General features: G+C 40.9%; 1 long non-coding RNA gene across 1 annotated transcript in view; it reads left to right on the top strand.

Moving 5' to 3' along the window:
* The first annotated feature begins 246 nt into the window (after positions 1-246).
* LOC122189241 overlaps positions 247-7,029 on the top strand; it is a 13,917-nt gene continuing 7,134 nt past the window's right edge. Inside the window, exons 1-3 of the long non-coding RNA XR_006181757.1 lie at positions 247-340; positions 1,038-1,231; positions 3,240-3,275. This is a non-coding gene — a long non-coding RNA (uncharacterized LOC122189241). The remainder of the gene's footprint in view (positions 341-1,037; positions 1,232-3,239; positions 3,276-7,029) is intronic.

The following is a 7,029-nucleotide window of genomic DNA, read 5'->3' as shown; positions in this document are numbered from 1 at the left end:
GATGTCCAAAAAATAAAAATAAAATCTGAAGTGCTGAAACAATGAAATGTTGTGCAACAATCAGCTGAGTCCTTATTTTAAGCACAAAATCTTGTGTTTTCACCTGAAAACCAGTGTTCTGGTTTTTGTTGTTGTTAGTTTGTTGCTTGGTTTCAGTTATTTGTTGGTGTCTATTTGGGGATTTTGTTTTGTTTTTATTATTGTTACACAGATTTTCGTTTTTCTTCCTTGCTTGGTAGAAATGGCTTCTTTTGAATCACAAACAGAATATCCCTTCAGCCACCAGTATCTCAAACCCTTGGTAAAACCAGCTCCTGGCTAAATTCATCACAAGCCACAGGTAAGAGGGCAGAAGCTTGCAGCAGTGTAAACATAAACATTGATTTTGTATTTGTACGTGCGCAAGTCGTTTACACATTTGTGCCTCAATCCTGTGTGCAAACTACAGGAAGGATAAAATGTGCCGAAAGCTGTGGAAATTGAACTGGGAGAGTCCTTGCAGATTTATTAAAATAAAACAAAACAACGCTTCTCTAAGTTTTTCCACCCCTGGCTGTATTGTGCACGTCGGGTCAATCCTCTGCTGAAGTCAGTGGGAGCTTGCCTGGTTTCAATGGAAATAGGTTTTGGTCCCTCTGCTGTAAATCCCCTGTTAAGGAGAAGCCTACTGATCAGAAGTGACTCATTCAGAAACAGAACTTGTGATCTGTTTGAAAAAAATCCTTCTCCATATTTAGTACTGCTTAAAATATGTTATTTAAAAAATAGCATAAGAGATTATCTCATGAAATACAACTGAAAAGTTCCCTTTTCTTTTCTTTTTTTTTTTTCAAACGCAGCCTTTTCCTCTCTGCCCAGCTCCTCCTACTCAAAAAAAAAAAAAAAAGTAAAGTATACAATAATGCCAGTAATTACGTGTTACGAGATTTTTATTGCCTTGCAATTTATTACAAATGTTTTTGTGGGTGGTACAAAGTATTTGAACAGGTTTTCAAACTAGTCAGAAACGTATTAAATATTGGTGATTGTTATTACAGGTTGTGTTTTATGGTCTACGGTTGATTTATGGGTACAAAAACAAAAAGTCAGTGCAGCGTGGCTCTTGCAGCGCTCTTCTTGTGGCAACACTTCACAACGCAGACCAAGCCTCTCCCAGCTGAAGAACAAAAACTTATCGTTACAGGAGCAGAAACAAAGCATTATGCACACCTTGCTGCTTCCATTACCTCAGGTAGGATTTGTAGGCAGTCAGTATTTCCACAGAGCTGTTTTCAAACTTTCCGTGAATCTAAATATGAGTAAGAAACCTGAACTGTAGATTTTGGATTCAGGATGTTTTGCTCAGCTCGATGTTGAAGATCACTTGCAAAGCAGATGTGGAAATATCTTCTGTAAGAGAAAAGTATTACTGGTTTGATATATTCCCAATTAAAAATCTGTGTGATACATCCAGGGAAAGGCACCAGGCACGTCATGCCTAACAACTAGAACATAAGGTTACCCAGATTATTTCATGACACAGAGCTCTTACACTGTGCAGCAGTGACTACTAATCAAAAAAGGACTCGTGGATATATTTGCCCTACAGATGTCCTGCAGATACCAGGTTAGCTAGCTGATTTTCTCAGAAGTGCTAGTGCAACCTCCATATCCTATACCATTTCAAAAATAGATCGTAACATCAACCACACTGTGCCCAGCAACCCCATTCCCATTCTCTCCTCATTTATTTTATTTTCACCATTGATCACTCATCAGAAATTGTCCCTGTCCTGATTGCTTTGAGAACAGATAAAAATGAACTGCATCTAACCGCAGAAAATCTTAAATGTGAACAGGATGTTTTCATATGAATAAGAAACATGCTTCTGCCTGGAGCAAAAAGAAAAAAAAAAGAGAAAAAGAAAAAAAGGAAATTCAAATGCAATAGCTGTTTATGTATGTAAGGATTTTCCTGACCTTTCTTTCCCTACAGCTGAGAGGAAACTATCTCCCTCGTAAATTTGAACTGGGTACTTTCTCCACCCTGTTTTCTGATGGAAAGTCTTGAGGGAAGAGGCCATGGCTGTTGCACACGCAGAATTGGTATCACCTTCATGAACAGCTTGGTGTGGCTGAGCATGCAGAGCTTACAGATAACCCACTCACTGTCCCAGAGACTGGGCACTGATTTGTCTTCAGCTGCCAGAGGTAGTCGTGACTGGGAAATGAGTCACATCTCCCTCTGCTTCTGTTGTTGATGCAGAGGGATTACCAAACTAATGAGCTGTAGGGCTGTCTAGGTTTCCCAAAATGCAAGGTCCCAAATTAAAAAAAAAAATTAAAAAAAAAAAAAAAGTCATGGCCTGGGCTTTGGGCCATCTCTATGTACTTGCATTTCAGCCAGCAGCAAAAGGTTTCTGCTTCATTTCAGCCTTCAAAACCCATAGGATTTTTTTTCTCACATTCTCAAAAGCAGTGAATAAGATTGGTATTGCTAAGCACGAAGAAAGAGGTCCAAATGACCCTCTGGACTGACAGGAGAGAGGAAAAATCCCAAGTAGAAATATATTCAAATCCATGGTGGGCTGATGAAGAATAGTCTCATTTTTTATCTGAGCTTCATTCTGGCCCTGAAAGCAAATCCTGTCTAGACCAAGCAAGGATCCTCATGGACTTTTTTTTTCTCAGCCCCTTCCTTCCACCATGCTGTGCCTGTCAGTGTAATCCCAGACTCTGCCTAAATGAGAAGATGATGCTGCACACACAGCTCTGCCCCAGGTTGCAGACAAGAGAAATATCCTATATCTTAAGCTACCTTTGGAAAGTATAAAAGGATTATACCACTGAGAAAGGGAAGTATCATCCTGAACGACAATAGAGGCTTTTATTTATTCATCAGTCGTTGGAGATTTTTGTTTGAATAATTCTGTTAGCTGTAAATCTTTGGCACAAGTTTAAAGTCTCTGCAGAATCCATTAAGGCACGAGGCTGTAGCAAAGAGGCAGTTCACTCCTTCTTTAGACATTTAGCTCCCATTTACATCAATGGAAATTAGATAATTCACACATCTGTTTCTTCTAGCGTGTGCTCGGAGTGCTGAACTTCAGCACTGAAAAGGGCTGATTTATATGGCTAAGCAACTCACCTTCAGAAGTGAGGTGCAATTACAGTGAATAAAATTTGGCAGTCAAAGTGGAGGCACCTAAAATCCTTAATTGTTTTTAATCTATTTTGTATCTCCATTTGCTTCTCCGTAGGTACAGACGCCCCCCAAAATATGTATTATTCTCTAGGTAAGTTTGCATCTTCCATCTTTTTAACTTCAGATTTAGGGTGCATTGATAAATACTCCTTCTCTTAACTTTGAGAAGGGTTTGATTTCCTTCACTATTCCTTGACCTCTCCTAAATGTTTCTTTTCATATTTGGTATTTGCATTTTTCATATTTAATAATGGAAATATACGTGCCCATACACAACCTTATGCACCCATAATTATGGCATAGGTGATTACACTTATGGGCTATGAATTTTTTGCTTGCTGTGGTAAAAAAATACACTTTAAAATACAGTTGTCTTTTGTAATATTGATAACACATACATTTCAACATCATATAGACATCACATCACAGAGGTATGTTTAAATTCAACACAACTCAAAAGACAAACAGCTGTTTGAGAATATATTCTTTTAAAGAATGTATTCTACTGTGATTGGGTGAGCCACCTGCACTTAAATTTCTCATCGGAAATCACTCTTTCTCGTCTTTTGATGGTTACGTTGTTGGCCCTTTGTTTGCTGTTGTTTTGTTGGTTTGTCTAGATCACTTTCAGACAGTTAACTGCAATGAGGTTTCAGAAATAAATAATTCAGGTGGTGTCAAAGCAGCCTGAGCATCCTGCTCTTGCAAGGTGCAAGTGCTCTGAGGGCGATCTGACTCTTAACTCTGACAACAGAGAAATCACTCCTATCTTCTTTTGGGTGCTAGGGCCTCACAGCACCAATCTCTAATCAACACTGTGGTTGTGAGAATCTTTATCTGCACTGATGTTCCTGCTTAGTCATATCACAGCACACAGCCCTGCCCCAGCAGTGAGCCTTCTCCTTAGGTGCTCAGTGTGTATTTGGGGCAGGGAGTGTGGCCCTATTTTGTATTTTCATGGACACATATGTAGACATCATCAAGGCAACTTGCTGGGTTGGCTCTTCCTCAGAAATGTGCTCAGCAACCTTTCCAGGCACTAGCTAGGAGAAGCCATCATGATGCTAAATGAGGACTCCATATGCTGAGTACGGGAAGCTACCTAGTATCCTTTAGCTACTGGCCTTTCTCGTGGGATGTGGCTTTTTACTAAGAAAGGCAGAAAGAAAGCAGCCAGGAGGTCCTGACTGGGATGCTGCAAAGGGGAGAGGCTGAGCAGTCATCACTCGTGCCTGAGTGTGTGGAAAAGAGAATGGGCTCACCTGCTCAGCCCAGCCCTTGTGTTCAGAGGAGGGGTGACTAAGTGAGGATTCCATCCTGTTTCAGAAGGGTTGAGCTTTTCAATTCCTTTTAAGAGTACCCACATTTGTGATTAGACATTCTTCTGCTCAAATGTTGCTCCTTGTTCCATCATGTTGTTAAACTGGAGGTATGGAAGTGCCCCTGAAGCCCCAGGGCCGTGCGTGAGACCCACTCAATGTGGAAGGGATGGATGTCTATTGAGGTTCACCACCCTGGAAAGAGGTCAGAGGTGACCCTGGATCATGAGAAGCACAAGGAGAGACTATTTGACTTGAATGTTGGGGTTGGAAGTAAGTGGGATACCATGGATGGAGCCCACTCACAGCAGACTGGTGACCTTACACGATGGGACTGAGCCAGGTTGTGACAGATGGTTTCCCTGGATCTGAGACTGGATCCTGGCTCTAACTGTTTTAATTGTGAGGCACACACAAATTAAACTTGGTAAATTTTGAATGCGGTATAAAAGCCTCTGGTTTTGTAGACAGCTTAAATCTGATACTGATGTAAAATGATGAGTGTAACGTAAGTTAATATTAAATTTTAGAGTTTTTCTCCTGGGCCTTGTCTATTGTTTTGCAGGAGCAATTCTGAAAGGATACTACTAAGAGATCTGTAACAGAAGTGGCGAGTTTTGTTAGTTAGGCAAAACTGATGGGATGGTGATGTTACTGGCACTAACTAATAAGTATCTCAGTAAGGTTCAGCTCTAGCTGCTCCTCTGAGTAAAACTGGCTTGGTGAAGTATATTTTTCCATAGCAGTCATTAAAGTATTCTATCTGGTGTCAGTGAGGCTAAAGGTCCAATTTCTGAGGCTGCTTCCTGAACTGTCGTGCACAGTTAAGACAGAAAGAAAAAAAGACAGAAATACCCACTTAACCCCATGGTGATGGACTTCTCTGTGACAGTGGGAGCAGTGGGTCATCTGGGTTCACTGCTGTGCTGTAGGTGCAGGCTGCAGCTTGGGGAAGGGCTTTGATTGCCGGATGTGAGACAGCATTTTGTGAAGTGACTGGAGCAAGGGGAAACTTTGGCTATGAAGACTTTCCTTGCAGACACACCCTCCATGCCAGCCCTTGCAGGGAGTCAATTGTCCCAGCTAACCCTCCAGAGGAATTGCCTCCCCTTTGGTGAGTTTCCAGATACTGCACACACTTTGAAGTGTTGGTTGCTTGCTTGGTTTTTTATCCGAGCAGCACAACAAAAGGAGTTGCCACAGCCCAGTCTCAGGGCAAGAGCCCCATCCCATTCCATCACTCCTTTTAAGATGTGAGTGAGCCTTCTGCTCCCAGACAGCCTATTTTACCTCCATGGTGGCTTTTTCCAGCAGGTTTCCAGGAATGGGAACAGCTGGAGAAACTGAATGTTATGCTTCATTGATTGGGAAAATTTGCTGTACTGCAATATTAGTACTCACTGCCTGTTGTGGTCAACAAGCACTGTCATCAAAGCGGTTTCAGAAGGCTGGTAAGGAAGTGGGATGCACTGAAGCTCTCACACTTGAGCAATACAAGTCCAGAAGGGTAATGTGGGGAGTATGTTTATCATGTAAACAGTGAACTGTCTGTAAAAAGGGAAGTTTTAAGCAGTGATGGGGATGTGGGAAATGAGAAACCATGAATTAATGAGAAACTCTGTTGAGGCCAAAGTAATTTACTGATTAATCTTGATTTCACTTCTTTTGGTAAGAGTAAAGGGGGACACTCAGGCAAATAAAGATGACGTAGCATTGCATATAAATCTTTTATTGACATGAGTTTTGAGATTATTCATAAATTACAGTAGCAATTTTATGTTTCTCCTGGACAGCTGTTTCAAACACATTTTCTGAAAATGGAAATCCTCTCCTGTATGTCTACCTGTAAGTCTTCTGTAGAATATTTATGCTTCAGGGGGGATTTTGAAGAATTAAAAAAGTCACTAAAAATACCTGTGCGGTGATGTGATTGGAAGCAACCCAAATTTCCAGTCTGATTTCTTGGGACCTTCCAAGCATAGCAACAGGTTTCTGTAGAAAATCAGGAATCTCCCCTTTCTATTCTGCCAACAAACAGTCCTCAAGGCGATGTAGAAAATTACTTCCTTCTGATATCAGTATTTAATCTGATAGCTTCTTTTTTTTTAATTCCACACAAAATTTCTGGAGAGGATTTCTCCAATTTATGGAAATAATGAGAATAGCAAGATGACAGAAAATAGCTTTAAATTCAGGAACATAAGATACAATTCTACATGCATTTTTTAGTGAACCTTCTGGAAACTGACAGTTGATATGACAAAATGTCCATCACAGACTAAATAGATTTTGGGGTTACAACTTGTAGTCCAGATATGTGCTATTTAAAAGAAAAGAGAGTGAGAGAGTGAGTTAGAAAGAAAGAGAAAGGGAGAAATAGAAAGAGAAAGAAAAATGAGAGAAAGACAGAAGGAAGGGGGGAAGGGAGGGAGGGAGGAAGGGGGGAAGGCAGGCAGGGAGGCAGGCAGGGAGGGAGGGAAGGAAGGAAGGAAGGAAGGAAGGAAGGAAGGAAGGAAGGAAGGAAGG

Source organism: Lagopus leucura, unplaced genomic scaffold, assembly GCF_019238085.1.
Source record: "Lagopus leucura isolate 7727_CA_CO unplaced genomic scaffold, USGS_WTPT01 Super-Scaffold_100157, whole genome shotgun sequence".
Classification (NCBI taxonomy): Eukaryota; Metazoa; Chordata; class Aves; order Galliformes; family Phasianidae; genus Lagopus; species Lagopus leucura.
This window is presented reverse-complemented; position numbering and strand designations above follow the sequence as displayed.